Source organism: Aythya fuligula, chromosome 4, assembly GCF_009819795.1.
Source record: "Aythya fuligula isolate bAytFul2 chromosome 4, bAytFul2.pri, whole genome shotgun sequence".
Classification (NCBI taxonomy): domain Eukaryota; kingdom Metazoa; phylum Chordata; class Aves; order Anseriformes; family Anatidae; genus Aythya; species Aythya fuligula.
The window spans coordinates 65,779,856-65,795,537 of NC_045562.1; the positions used below are offsets into that span (position 1 = coordinate 65,779,856).

Consider the following 15,682-nt stretch of genomic DNA (forward strand, 5'->3'; position numbering starts at 1 on the left):
AGATCGGCACTGTTGGAAGTTATCTCAGGCTGGCTCACAGCTGCAGGAGCAGAGATTGGTAGGACAGCTAATTTGGGGGACAGAAAAGTCGGTGCCAGGTGGCCAGGTACCCACCAGCCCGGCTGACTGGTGTTTGCTTGAGCTCCCGTTCAGCAAAGCAACATAAACACGCATACAACCCAACGCACTGATCTCACCGACATCAGATGCGGTGATTCACTGACTTAGAGCTGAGTGTTTGCAGCAACACTTCTCAGAGCTCTTGGGAAAGAAGTGCAGGAGACAAAGGAACTGCAAAAAGTGAACCAAGGACAGCAGAAAGTCCCAGAAAAGATGAAAAGTTCACAAGCCACAGGAACAGACAAACTTTCCCAGAGAGGGAACAGCACTTCTTTTCCCTGGAGGACACTTGTTTTGCTTATCTGAGGATTTTGCTGTGTGATTTCAGTTGTTTGTATATTTAGGGGCTTGCTTTCATTAATTTCTGAAGTGCCAGACTTAGGTTTTTTGCTTTTTTATGTGTATGTATGTGTTTTTTTTAAGATCTCCAACTGGGTTTTTCCTTACAGATAAAACTGTACTTATTAAATATTCTTTTTTTTTTTTTCCCCTTCCCAGCAGAACTAACTAACCTTGGAAATATGGTTGTTTTTGTAACCAGGTGGGGTCCCACCCAACTGCGCTCAGCATTATTCACACTGGCCCTCATCCAGAATCTTCCCCAAGACACTTCAGGGTGGATTTCATTCCTGTTAAGCTCAAAACAAAATGCTGTGGCCTGACCTAGCCTCTACCTCCTTCCAGCTCTCCTGGTTCTTCCTGAAGGACCCACCATGCACCTATCATCTCCTGTCCAAGAGGACTTGCAGTTTTTCATGGGCCTAATTAATTGAAAACACATGGTACAGATGGAGGGATGGGGTGAGAAGAGCTCTGTATATTCACAGAGGCTCCTCAGCCTTTTCATTCCAGAGGGTATTCTTTGATAATACATTTTGATAAAGCTGAAAACTGGATAACTCTAAATATTTAAAAGTTGTGTTGTCCCCCCCCCCCTTTTTTTTTGTTTGGTTTGTTTTTACATTTAAATGTATTTTTTTTTCCTCTGCCTGTATCTCCTACAGCCAGCTACAACGTCCAGTGAGTATTTAACTCTATTCCCTATCACAGACTTGACTTATAAAAATAAATTCCATACCATACATAAATTCCATACAAGGGAAATTTCTTTCAGTCTGATCTATGCTAAGCCCCAGCGGCAGCATCAGAGTGGCTCCTCTGTAGCTCAGCTCTTAGCCATCCCAGTCTCGGTAACACTTAACAGCCCTACTTCTCCTTACCTAATGACTTTGCCTCTTACATTCTCTATTTTGTTTTCAGCTCCTGCTATTCTATCATCTCCCCACTGTGGCCCATCCTGCCTGTTTTAATAAAGGATGCCTTTTTGTTCAGTCTGTGCCAGGGCCAAGCGGCCAGCTTGGAGCACACAAAGCAGGAGCACCCGAATGATGACACAGGGCTTGGCTCTGATTTGGCTAGCAGCTTCCCCTTTCTACCTCAACCTCCTGCTGCTGTGCACCCTGCTGATTGCTTTCATCTCCCACAACTCCTCTGCCAAGGCCCTGTCCTGAGCCTGGGCACAGGAGCTGGGCTAAGACCCATGAGTGATGCTGGCTTGGCAGTGAGGGTGGCACCACGTGCACTCAGCAGCTAGCAGCACCATCCAACACCACCCAAGAACACCTCAGGACCCTTCCCCTTGGCTGCCTAACGCTGCTCTGCATTTACTGAGTGCTTTCCTTGCACCTGCTATTGTATGTTGTTTATGGCATTTCCAGATTCCTCGCCCAAACCTGGTACAAATGTTGCTTCTGCCAAGAACCAACTGGTTAAAACCCCAAATGAATTATAGATTATACCCCACTCTGGCCAGCAACATCACCAGTTTCCAGTTCAGAGCCTCAATATAGTTGGTACTGAAACAACAGTAAATATATATTAGTAATGAGCCATTTCTCTCAAAAAACCTGTGACAATTGCAGTTGTAATACGTATCACCTATACATACACACTCTTTCTCTCAATGTTCATCTGTATATACACACGAGCATAGGCTCACCAAGGAAGTTATGACTGCACACTAGCACATCTGCCTGTCCAATTGCTCCTTGCTCTGCCATCTAACTGGAAGCAAAGCACGAAGTGACAACCTGCTGCTGTGCCAAGCCCTCAGAAAGATGGCGAGAAGGTTGCACTTCCTGCAGCTCGCACGAAAAGGAGAGCAAAGGGACTTGAAAAAGGCATGGGATTGTAGCAGCGATCTAAGAACACAAATTGTTCTGAACTGCAATACAACTCTAAATGCAGACCAAGGCCGGTAGGGAAAAACAAACAAACAAACACAAAGCAAACAAACAAAGCACTTATATGGTGTGAATAATGCTTTGCAAGTTTGAAAGCTTGATGTTGCAGCTCACAAGCTGACTTGAGCCATCATAATAAACTTGCCTCCAAATGCAAGCCCCAGAAAAACCTGTGAAGGCACACAAGTTCCCACCAAAGCCAACAAACTGCTTCGTTTGGCAGAGCTGCATTATTTCATCCAAGAATCAACAAGGCTCAAAACCCTTCTTCCTTCCCTAACGCTTATGTATGCAGAAACTACCTAAAATAATCTAACTGCATTAACTCCTTGGTAAAAGTAACACTCAGGATTAGCACAAAATGAGAACAATGACTGCGAAAGGCTGAGGATGCCCTGGTTTGTGAGTAGTGTCTTAAGGACACCGAGGCTTAGTGTGAGTCTCTTTCACTGCTTTCCAGACATCGTATTTTATTAATCAGACCAATGGCACATGGTAAAAAATGAAGTCTGTCTACAAAGCTGGCATACATGGGAAAAGCTCACTCGTGTTTGTTTTATTTCAAACGAAACCTACAGTAGCTCCCATTGTTTGTTTGTTTTCCCCCCAGACTAGACAGCATGTGGCTCATGAGCCACACTGACAGACGCGATAAAGCTCGTGCCAGATCTGATTGATGACTGCACTAGGAAATGCAGTGAAGGTCATGCTGTAATTCTCTGTTTGCAGCTGCTCCTGGTAAGAAACACTGAACACAATAAAATCTGGGTCTGCTAATTGCTAATAATGTGGAAATTCCTTCCTTACCTTTCCATATCTTCTGTTCCCTGTTTGGACAGCAGCAACTCCACAAGCATATGCAACCATTCAGAGACCACGTAAGTTTGAAAAAGATACTTAAACATACTTGAATGAAGAAAAAAATAAAAAACACCCACAACAACTGGTCAAATATTGAGCTTTAATAGATTGGAAGACAGTTCATTATAATAGTTTGCATGAAAGCAGCATATTAAAGAGTTTTTACTATTTGCTTCTCTGCAAATCTGAGATAACATAATACTCCATGTTCTTTGAGAAAGAGTGCTGTCCCTGATAATTCACATGAATTAAGCTAATTTCCCAGAGTCTGTTTATTTTAGATGAACCAAGCCAGCATGCTCATTAGAAGTGGCTACCAGCACAGGCTAAATTCATTGAGCCAGAACATCAGTCAGTCGAGTAGAAGGACACCAAAATCTTGTTTTCCCTAAGTGTTTAGATGTGGTTAGGAAAGTGATAAGAGACTTTGGGGAATTCACAAACATGATATAATGGCAGTCCCCTAATGAATAATATATATTCAGTGCAACTCATGGCAATTACCTCACATATACAAAGTGCTGTACTTCTTAAGGGTTAAAACCTTTGGGGGTTAAAAGTCTTTGAGACATCAACTAGATTACGGATTAAATCTGAGATCCCTTGTGCACTCTTTTATGGTACTTATTATCAATGGATGGACATATTATTATTCAGCATTTTGTACTCATAAACATTTTGGCACAACAAGGACATTACCAACATCTGTCCTACAGTAAGATAGTTATTACCACTCAAAAATACATGGTAGCAGAGAGATGCTGGCAGCAGAAAACCCCAGATACTAAAAAACCTCCCACCACTATGTTACCATGAAATGAATAACGTACTGATTTTTAAAATGCTTATTTATTTTTCAGTTTAGGAAAGATATTTAGAGAAAACAGTCCTATGCAGTTCTGCTTATTTTACTGACATGCATATGGCATTGACTTTTAAGATACCACCGCACCTATACAAAAGCAGATTTATAAAACATCCTCTTAGGAATTTCTTTCCTAGATTTCTTGATGGACAGCTGTGAAACTTACAGCAGATATTGACTCATCCTTTTCACAGCCTAGGGTGATCTCCCAGGGCTACTTTAGGGGAAATGATGCCCATTAGCTCACTTTGACAGTGTTGTGTGTTCAGGGTGCTCAGCAGCTTGAACAGCCAAATCTCACTACACAATGTATGTTGTGAGCAACTTTCTGTCAAGGTAGCATGGGATAATGGAAGGCGGACAACTCTGTTCTTCTGCCATGTAGGACTTCATTTCTTGCCATATGTGAAAAAAAAAAAATGTCATCTGCTATAAGATACCCTCCTTTCTATACTAACCCTCATTATGGTCCTGCAATGGTATCCATTAGCACTGCTAACTTCAGCACATGTTTCATGACCTGGAGAGTCCAGAGTTAACTTTTAATCAGAGAGTAAGAGCAATGAGCTCTTCTAAATCTGTACCATTGTATATGCAGTAAAAATACCAGACCTTCAGGTATACGTGCATGGGTAGGTGCTGTCTGACAGCCATGTACATCACTGCCATGTGATCACAGCTACATATTATCCTACTGCCTCATAGTGTTGATGGACAATTCTCTGTATTGCTTTATGCAGACACTCTACAGAAAGACATCTGGTATGATATTAAAAACTTACTTTTTCTCTAAGACCAACTTAGGATAGAAAAACTAATAGCAGAAAAACTAATTCCTCCAAAATTTGAATACGTAACTATTAAGGAAGACTTAGGAGCACATTCAGGACTCATTTTTTTCAGTCCTGGTTCACAGTAATGCTGTAAAATTTTGTATTGGGATATATTAACCTGGAATATTATCAACTGATTGTGTAAAACTCTCACCTGCCCTGCCCAGACAAAAGTTCCTGAGCCAAATGAGACGTGGTATTTGCCAACAAACTGATGAATCAGTGGAAATCCAGGGCCATACCACAAGCTAGGTGTCATTCACATGTAAAACAAGTTGAACTGCACAACTGCAGGATGCATGAATTTTTCAAGGACTTGACACAGTAGGCTTTACTGTGACTAAAACCACAGTATCACAGAGTTAACTAAACTGTTTGGGAGTTTGGAAGCTAAGTCCTTGCATCCCACCACTGCCACTTCAGCCAGGCAGAGATCTCCTGCAGATGAACACAAAGCACATCCTCGCTGCATCCACGCCACACAAAGAGCACAGCTTTGAACAATGCAGTTAACCAAGCGGGCCCTTGCTTACCCGTACTCTCATTGACTGAGGTATCAGATATGAAACTTTTGAAAACGGACGGAAATTAAATTGACTGACTCCAGATTGCATAAAGCAGCCCTGAAATGCTGGCTCTTTGTCCTGAGGCAATGTCTCAAGGAAGTCTGCAGTGAGCAGCTGGGCAAGACAATTCCTGTTGTGACCTTACAGAAGGCTCCCTTTGCACCACTGAAAGGAGCAGCACCATTAGTCACATGTGTATCAAACACAGCCTGGCTTCACTGAGATTGCACTGACACTTGCAAATGTTTTTGATGTCTCTGAAAATCTCTCTTCAATTTTGAAAGCTGCAGGAGATGAAAATAAAAAAATGCTTCACACAGGTTGAAAAATTGTAAAGTCATCTGAATGGCTGACCTATTTAAATGTCTGTATTTTACCCCTTTTTGCTGTCACTGCTTCAAGAAACACTGTGATTTTGACCCCAAAGACCTTCCAAATACCCTTATCTATAGATCTACCTGAGAACCAGGAGCATCACACACCACTTTGAGTTTTGCTGACATATTTCCTGGGAAACACCAAACAGTTCCGTGTATCACCAAAGGCAGTGCATGTCTGCTCATTGTTCTGCATGCAGACTTGTCACTACAATCACTGGGTATTCAGGCACACAAAGAAATCCGTAGATGCTTTTTTTTTTTCTTTTTTTTTTTTTTTTTTTTCAGAATTCATTTCAAATGCTTCTTAGCCTCATCTGGTGCCCTATAGCCCTAGAAAGACAGGATTGCTTTCCCTTCAGCTCTAATACAGGATTCGGTTCTGTTCCACCCCATTTCCACAAGGAAACAGGAATTGTTCAAGAGGAGAAAGCAATTGTGCAGCTCTTCCTGTGGAAACCACCAGGAGGCATAAGGGATGACTGAAGGGCACAAAGTGCCCATATAGGAGAGCGCTGATGGATGGATCCATCTGGCTGCCAGGCTGTTCCCTTGTCCCTCTGCCCCAGCCCTTCCCAGGGAAACAGAGGAGAATCCCTTCATAATACTTCCATTTTTATACAAGAAAAATGTGGCCCTGAAACACCTGGAGCCCACAGCCACAGAGCACCTGCGAGGGTGAGACACCCCACTTATGGAAAGAAAATACCTCTGAGAGCCAACCCAGTCTGTGCTGTGACATTTTTCCTCCCCTGGAACAAAACAAAGAACTGCACAAAGAACAGCAAAGCCTATCAGCCGAGGAAGCTTTGAATTGCTGTATGATACTGAATTAGATCTTTCTCAAAGCAAGAAAGCTGATAAAATAATAGGAAGACCTCAGCTTAAAAGATCAGTCATTGCACAGGTACGACATATAAAACAGGCACAAACACAGCAAGTGTTTGTTGCGTCAAACTGTTCACAGAGGATCCAGAGGGGAGATTAGCTAAACACTTTTCCTGACATTTGTCTTGTCTTGCCTTTCAGAAGAGTGCATCCATTCATCCATATGGTGTTTGTGGGCAGGTGAACGCCTTGCTTTCTGAGGGCTGCCTGCCTGAATGCACCAATTCCGTTGACTCCAAAACTCATAGTTTATAAAGCAATGTCTGCTTTTGGCTGTTTATCTGGCTCTCTCTTTTGCCGCCCATTATTTTCCTACTGGCTAAATCTTTGGCAGGTTTCTTCCATGCCTCCCTCCCTATACACAGACAGAACTGACACAGTGAAAATCGAGTTTCCAAAAAAACTCTCAGTGGAAGAAATCAAAATACGTCGCTGCGAACTGAATAGCCTTCTACCAATCACACGCTGCTTTTTAGTTTTAACCTTTCTGTTAAACAGGAAATAAAAAGGAGGGGGTCAGATGGTGAAGCCAATGGGATAGATCTGGAAGGACGGTTCTTTTCGCCTTTGCCCTTACTGAATCCAGGACTGTAACATGATGCAATCTCCCCACTACGATGAAATGGGTTCGAGTGGCAAAGTCTGCAGAGAGACCACCTCTTCCCACCCTAAAAGGCAGAAAATAATGCAACTCGCAGCTGTACAAAGCAGCAGCCCGCCTGCGCCGGGCTCCCCCGGCAGCCAGGCTGGTGCCTTTCCCTGGGACAGGGGTGCGAGTTTCTGGGACGGCAGGAGGAGGGTTTGGTTCCGGGGGATCTCAGCCGGGTTTTTTGCCCCTTCAGAGCCCGAGCGAGCACCGCACGGCGCGGCGGTGCTGGGGCCGAGGGGACGCAGCCTCCGCTTGATGCTCGGGCTCGCAGCCTTTCCCGTGCTTTTCTCCCGCCCGGCCAAGAAAACGACCGAGACTTCACGTCTTTTTCCTCGCCCCTGGGCTGGAAAAGCTCCCAGCAAGCCCACTGCTTTGCCTGCTAGCAATGAGCCCGGAGCAGCGGAGCCTCGGCAGAAAAAAAATAAAATAAAAAAGCCCCTTTCTGTGCCCAGCCCTTCCCCTCCCTCCATCCCTCCCAGCCCACGGAGCTGGGCAGGGGGCTGCTTCCCGGGGGCAGCAGGAGCCGTCCTACCTTGCGAGCCGTCCTCGCCGCGGCTGCCGGCACAAAGCGGGCTCCGCGCAGCACCGGGGGCGGGCGCAGCCCCGCGGAGCGCAGCCAGCGCCGCGCCGGGGCGGGAGCGGGAGAAGGAGGAGGAGGAGGAGGAGGAGAAGGAGGAGAGTGGGGGACAAGGGAGGGGACAGGGCCGGGGAGGAGCCAGCGGAACAAAGGCCCCCGGTACGGGATTTAGGGAGGGGGGGCAGGTGCGCGGTTGGCCCCATTGTAAGGGGAGCGGGGCGCAGTACGCCCCGGGCAGGGCAGCCCCAGGCAGCCCCGCTGCCAGGCTGCTCGCCCCCTGGGGGATGGAGGCTGCCCCCAGCTCCCGGGAAAGCGCCACAGCTCGGTCCTTTCCCTTCCCTGGTCCTGGTCCTGGTGCCGGCCGGGTGATGCTCTGCTCCGGCTGTCGGCCGCGGGGCACACCGAGCACGTTGCCATCTGTCTAAAGCCAAGATTTAAGCCCTTTTGTTTAAAATGGTGTAAAATCACTCAGCGCCAACGCTGATTTAAAACCATCTACTTTTGGCACAAGAGAGAGGTGAGGCAAAAGCACAAGGTGAGGCTGGTTGTATTGATTAAAGTTTGTATTGAAAGTTCCCTCAGAGAGCTTAAAGCAGATTTCGATTTTTGACAAGGCTGCGGGCTGAACCTGTGCACAGTGCCATGGTGGGTAAAGATGTTGCAGCTTTGATAAATTCACATTTTTATTTTCTTCTCTTTCCATAAAGAAATTGGTAAACTGAAGCCACAGAAACGTAGCTAAAGCAGGAGCATCAGTTTCTTCATTTTTAGTCCACTGGGTGTTAGGATATTTTTAGCTCTTCTTCAGCTGTAACAGTTGGCTACACAAATGTTCTCTTGCAACAAGTATTTTTGCAGCATACTATATGCAAGTTCACACTTACATGTATGTACCAGGATGTAGCTCATCTGTGAGTATACAGCTCATTAAGTCTTTACATTTGGTGAACAAAACTCAGTTTGATCTCACCAAACTTGATACGGTTTGCTGTCCATTTTTATCATCCTCAGTCATTTCAATTGGGTGATAACCAAAGTAACAGGTTAGACCAGGGAAAGTTCTATTTATTCAGCATTTACAGTGCTTGACCAGCTAGGAAATGGATGAGCTCTCTGTGGCCTAAAACAGGAGTGCCTACTTCATGGCCCCACCTTGTCAGGACAATTTATCAAGCCTCAATCTCCCTTCCAGCTGCTCCCTTCCTTGCATGCCTTTGGATATGGGCAGGGAAGGAACTGCTGCCAGGATGAGCTCTTCCAGCAGCAACAGCAGCCTGCTCCTACCTGCCTTTTTGCATTATGCCTGTTGGGAGCTGGCAGGAAGGGGGTCTGGAGTACTTAGAAGCAGTGATTTTTCTGGCAATATTAAAGGGTTCTGTCGGCCTTGAAAAATTAAACCGTAGCTCCTCTTCTCCACAGTTCAAATGCTCTCAGCTATTGCTGTCACAGAGCTACTTGATTAGTATCAGGATCTGCAAAATGTGAGAGCTAACAAGAACAGTCCAAAACAGTTTGCTGGAAAAGTCAGAACAGCTCTTGGCTGCTCTGGCACATGCAGTGTAATCCATGCAGAGTACCACTGACTCGTACAATTGCAGCAAGCACTTCTAGGATGTGCTGGCTTTGCTGCCTCTGGACAGATGAATTTTAATGCACACATTACATTAAGTAACATTTCAATGCTCAGCCTCTGCCTAAGTTGTGCGGCCTCTCTGCAGTCTGTAAGCAGGGTGCCTGGGGCTAGCCGTACTGCAGAATATTTCTTCCAAATAAATGTCTAGAAGATGTTATGAAGCTGTTATGAGATTAATTACTAGTTAGTGTCCCAGCTCTGGCAACAAAACAAATCAAATTTCCAGTGGTAATTTCTGCAGCCTTTCCAGAGTGGATTCAGAGACTTAAAAGCTCTGCAACAACACAGACAAGACAACAAGCACTTTATGCCCTATGCTGGGTGAGAGAATGAGATAACAAGGTGCTTGTCCTTAGGCTGTTGGAGAGACTGGTAAGGACTTCATGCCTTCTGGTGGTAACTCCATCGGGACTAAAGGGTGGGACGTTTCTCATGGAGATGAACACCAGCCAGCACAAACCATTCCTCTTGGAGACAAACTCCCTTTAAAGCTGAAGAGCTCAAAAGAACTTTTTCTCATTTGAATTACTGGTTTCCACAATCCATCATTTTTAAATGCCATTTTTCCCTCCAATTCTGAATTTGGCCATGTGCATTTTGTGAGCTACCTCAGCTGCAAAACAGGCTGTAGAGATTCAGTGAATTTCTTTCCCATGAGTCTTTAATGATACTATTTAAACACAAAATCTATTCTATACAATTAAAAGGAACAGCATATAACTCACCTCAAACACAACACGATCAGAATAAATCAATTGATTACTAAGGAGTTTCTTGCATGGAAGCTGAAGTCACTTCATTAATAGGAAACCTGTGGTTCACAGTAACTGTACGTCATACCTTGCACCCAATAAAATTCTTAAACTAATCATCTTCTAACACAAAGCTCTACAAGGTAAATTGGTACAAATCCTCCCATTTGAAACATATGTCCTCCATGTTTGAAAAGTGCCTTCTAGTTTTAAGTTACGAAAATGACAAGTTACTGGTAATAACAAACATCCATGTCATGTTCCAAATACCATCTTTGTTCTCAATAATTCACAATAAATTGCTAGTCTATCAAGGGTAACTTCATTAACATAGGAATAGTCTTTGGAAGCTTTAGGCAATATTTGGTGAAGCCTTGATACCCTTATCTTCCTGTAAACTTCTTACCATTCTTAGTACTGGTTATCACAAAAATAAATAAATAACTAAAATCAATAAAAAGAATCATAGCAATAAAAAGAAGAAAGAAAGAAAAAGAAAAAAAAAAGAAAAAAAGAAAAAGAAAAAAAAAAAGAGTACTCCTAGCAGTAAGATCTCAGTATAGTTGTTTACAAGATTGGTCTTTAACTATCAGATAATCCCCAGTGTGTTGAAGGAAGAAAGTTATGACAATGACAGGCCATATTTATTATCTTTAGGAGAGTTATTATGCATGTTTGAAGATTTTTTCCCTTGGAAAATCAACATTGGATGAAAACTGAGAAACACAGGCATGAGAAAAAAAAAATCCCCAACCATTTGTTGAGATTTATGTCTTGTACGAAACTCCAAGCAATTTGGATTTGGCTCACTTAAGTAATGTAAAAAGGCAGGAAAACAGTACTTTAAGCATTTAAAAGCATGGGTCAGTTTTTAAAAATACACTCAGTTACACTTCAAGTCTGGACTCTTGGACTGAGTCCATGAACAGACAACTTGCTAGAATCAGAGACCCCAAAACCTCAGCAACATCCTTGTGGAAAAAAAAAAAAAAAAAAAAAAAAAAAGAAAAAGAAAAAAAAACAAACTTTAGAAAAGCTATTGAATGATATAAGCGATGCATCCCCAAAATGTCTGTGCAATACTTTTCAGTAAGACCTTTCTAGATGCCTAAGCAAGAATATGGCTTTGTCAGTAACTTAGTGAAATCATAGCTGTAAGAAGCAATCTGTACATTCTTGTCATTTTGGTACCAGAAAGGCTGTCAACATAGCCTCCCCCACCCCACCCTCACCTCCCCCTGCAACTGGCAAAATGACACAACGTAGTGGCCAGACACTGCCCCACATTATGGACACTGGCATTTGGGACATGGGAGATCAGAGCTTCATGGTGGCAGCCTTGATGCCACTGCCTCCAGCACTGTCTGACCTTCGGTCTTCCCATCCTACTGGCAGGGATGCGAACGGATGGTTTCAGGGCATTTTGCCTGAGAAGAAGGCAAAAATACTGTGCAATCTGGGCTGTCAAGAGATGGAGTGACATTACAGTAATTCCCACTGTCTTCAGTAAAATATAATGATGGCAGGATTTCAAAACAAGAAAGCATGTTACAGATTTTTAGAAAAAAAAAATCATCTGTCACCTTGAAACTGTGATTTTTCTGTAAGAAAAAAATCCTTTCAGCTGTCTCAGAGGCTTGAGACATTTACAAACTAGAAGAAATGCACAGCATTTCATTCACAGAGTAAGCACAGCAGAAAGCTATTGATAAAGGATTTGTTTGTTTGTTTCTTTTATCATGTACTGTGATCCTGTTACTACCAACTCTATTATTGTTAATACCAAAACACTCGGCATCTTTCTGAATGTTTTAAGTGTATCTTTCTGAAGCAGCTCTTCAACAAGTTTTTTGTTTGTTTTGTTGTTTTTTTGATTCCCAAATATCCCACTTTTCAGGTTTGCTGGGGAAAAAATCAATTTTACATATGCATTCAAAATTTGCTTGAGGACTCTCAGTTAGCACTGAGTATATATATGCCCCACAAGGATTTCTTATATAGGTTAAATTCCCTGTTACAGAAATGCCATTCACCTTTCTGCAGAAAGCAAATTTTAAAACGTGTGCATCACAGAAACTTCAAGAAGAAAGATTATGCAGCTTTTATATAACACATGTGCTTCTCCTGACTCTTTATACAAGGAGAGCTTCTGTGTAACAAAAGTATTTGCAATTATACTCTCTTCACAAATGTAAAATAAACTATTGTTTTCATTCCACCGTTGATTGATTTTGAATCAGGGTGAGTGAAGGAATCACAAAAGTGCTGTATACTTTCCGGAGTCTGAATTCATAGCTTGAAGGGGTTACTTCCCATTTACATCCTTCTGGTTGAGTTAAGCACAAACAAACAATCCCCTCTTCTGATTCCACTTTCAGATGTTCTATACAACCTGACCTTTGCGGTGCTCAGCAAGTAATACTTCCACTGATTCCAGTGGGCTTAGCATTTAACAACTGACATTTTTAAAATGTTATGCTAAGAACCTTCTATTCTTTGCATATTAAACTCCTAGAATCACTGAAAAGCAGCTCCACCTTTGTGTAGTACGAATGTAATTTATTTATTTATTTTTAAGGCTGGGCTCGTTATTTTTATTTTTACATTAAGGTCAAACATAGCAGGATAAGATTTCCTGTAAAACTTGCCTCCTTGTCTCCAGTTTCTTCAAACGGAGGCATGACAGTGCCAAAAATGGAATCTCAGTCCTTCCCTGCCTCTCTTCTTTACCCTGCATTGTTCAACAACACATGAAACTCTATACCCCTCTTCTCCTTTATCATCACGATCAGGGAACAGCCAGTTCTTAAACTTACAATCTGTCAAAATAATGTCTGGGCAATCTGTTGAAAATCTCCACTATTCAGCTAAACCTACTGTGTTGTTTTACAACACTGGTTCTTCACACTCTTTCCTCCTGAAGGTCACTTACGTAAGCAGTGAAAAAGCAACTTCAAGTTACTCCTTATTTATATCTTATTTACTCTTGAGGTGACTGTCTGTGATATAACAGTCTCTCTCTTTTTTTTTCTTTTTTCTTTTTTTTTTTTTTTCTTTTTCTTCAAATAAGTAGTTTTCTTAGTCCTTCAAGCAACCATAGATACTTTCAGAAGTAACAAAGCCATGCTGTTCATAGTTTTTCTGCTCTAAAAAACATTTCTGATTCTTCCATTTAAGCTAATGAATTAGAAGGATTTTTGAAAGAAAAAAAGACCTTATTTATGGTTGTACACATGCTACTCTGATGCTTGTTTTCTGTACAGTGTTTGGAAATCAAAGTCTGATGATGCAGAGTTGGCATCCTTGTAAGGTTTGCTTTACAAATAGTAAGCCTCCTCATTTCTTAATGGAATTTCCTACAGAGATGTTTTGCCATTAATTTTTTAGTAAGCAAGACGGGAGGCAAGAATTTTTTCATACATACATCTAATTTCAAAGTATTGCCAAACTTATGATTATTTGTATAAAAATACTGATTTTATTTATCTGATGAGCACAGAAGACCTGAAATGTGCTAATTTATACAAGAACCCATTTCAGAGGTACAAATGTAAAGTAAATGTGAAAGCACAAAATCTGATATTTATATTTGTATAGGAGATTTTCAAAAACATTTACAAGCCGTGAAAGAAGACATCTGACTTGAAATTCAGCTCCTTGTAACAACCTATAACAGCAGTCCTGCTAATTACACCAGTATGTTCTGTGGAACCCTTTCATTTTAGCCCCTACTCAATAAATAAATAAATAAATAAATAAATAAATAAATACTTTCAGCTTCTGCTTCTACTGTGCATTTATATTCTAATGTGTCATTTAGGAAAAAAATAATAAAGTCATTCAGTAGCCTTTGATTACTGTTATTTTTATTGCACTAAACAAATAACCAGTTATTACACTGAAGAAAGAATTTAAAAAAAAATGCAATCTGAACAATTTGATGTTGTTTATATTTTATTCAGTGACTCATATAGTTCTGTAGACACTGCCATCTATTAAATACTAGCTGGGAGATGAAAAATGTCTAGTATAATACTAGAAAAAGTGGGGTGTCCAAAGCATCTGTATCCTTAACTTGAGAGAGTTTCTTTAAATCCTGAGTAGCAAAACCATCAATTGACAAGAATAGTATTAACCTGGTTCCCCACCTACATTATTCCAGGCCATATAACTATAAAGAAATTCAGAAAATCCATTAGAAACCTGGATTGACTTAGCATCTATCATGTTATCTATTTACTTATTATAAGGGAATGTAAGGATTGCAGTGGAAAAAATTAAAAACACTCAGAGTTCAGAAGCATGTCCATTTAGGCAAAGAAGCTTGCAACATCAGAGTTTCAAATTTAATGCAAATGCAAATTTAATGCAAATTTATAGTAAAAAAGTCAAAGTCATTCTTACCATTCTTTTTTCCCTGTCCAAAAAAAAAATAAAAAAATGTTAGAATGTACTAGAATGTTTGACATAATACAGAGAATGTAAGGCAAATACTGTAATGCCTTTATTCTGGGTTAGGCCACCTCCTGAACACAAGGTACAATGGGATGAGAAGAATTATCAAGGGCACAAAAAGGTTTTCACTTCAAAAAAAAGATTGAAAAGATTGCAACTTTTACTGGAAACATGAGTTAAGAGGATACAATGCTCATCAGAGAAAGTGGAGAAAACAGACCAACAGCAAATCATTCAGGACACAGTTTTAACATGAATTCAGGAGAGGAAATCAAGGATATCCAGATTTATTCAAACAAATGGTAAATATACCATAGCTGAGACAAGAAAAACTCATCCTTAAATCTGTGAATCACTGTACATTTAGATGATACCCAGGACAGCTGTCTTTTGCCTGATTTTGGTTTCTTACCTAGATCATTCTGGAGCAGCTGGTGTCTAGCACAGAACTATTGGCTGGTCAAAACTTTTTGAATGCTGAAGACATTTGTTTGATTATTTAAAAAATGGAATCTTCCTACTACAAATGCCTGGATACATAGATGTCAAGACATCGAGCACCGAGGAGTAAGACAAAAACATACTGAATGATTGAAGAACACTTAGAAAAACAGGTGAAACTATTTACTTCTCTTAGCTTTAATCAGATAGATGCTGGATGTGAGGAGAAAAACATAACCAGCTGCAGTAATCCATCAAGCAAACTTCAACTTGCTGCATGTACTTGCAGCTTTATCATCAGAGAAGTAAACTATTGAGTCCTACTGTTTCAAAGGCACATGTTCTTCATGAATATCACCTTTTCCAACATGGCTTTTTCAGAATAGAAAGAGTGAGAAGAGATGCAAAGACTCAAAAGCATG

The 15,682-nt window shown here is 41.5% G+C and overlaps 1 protein-coding gene across 5 annotated transcripts in view; it reads right to left on the minus strand.

The window, feature by feature from the left end:
• The window catches only part of AFAP1 (actin filament associated protein 1), a 115,127-nt gene extending 107,150 nt beyond the window's left edge, over window positions 1–7,977 (minus strand). For all 5 annotated transcript variants that reach the window (XM_032186692.1, XM_032186689.1, XM_032186691.1 and 2 more), the window contains exon 1: window positions 7,935–7,977. The gene's annotated coding sequence lies outside the window, so the exon portion shown is untranslated. The remainder of the gene's footprint in view (window positions 1–7,934) is intronic.
• Between the last annotated feature and the right edge of the window lie 7,705 nt (window positions 7,978–15,682).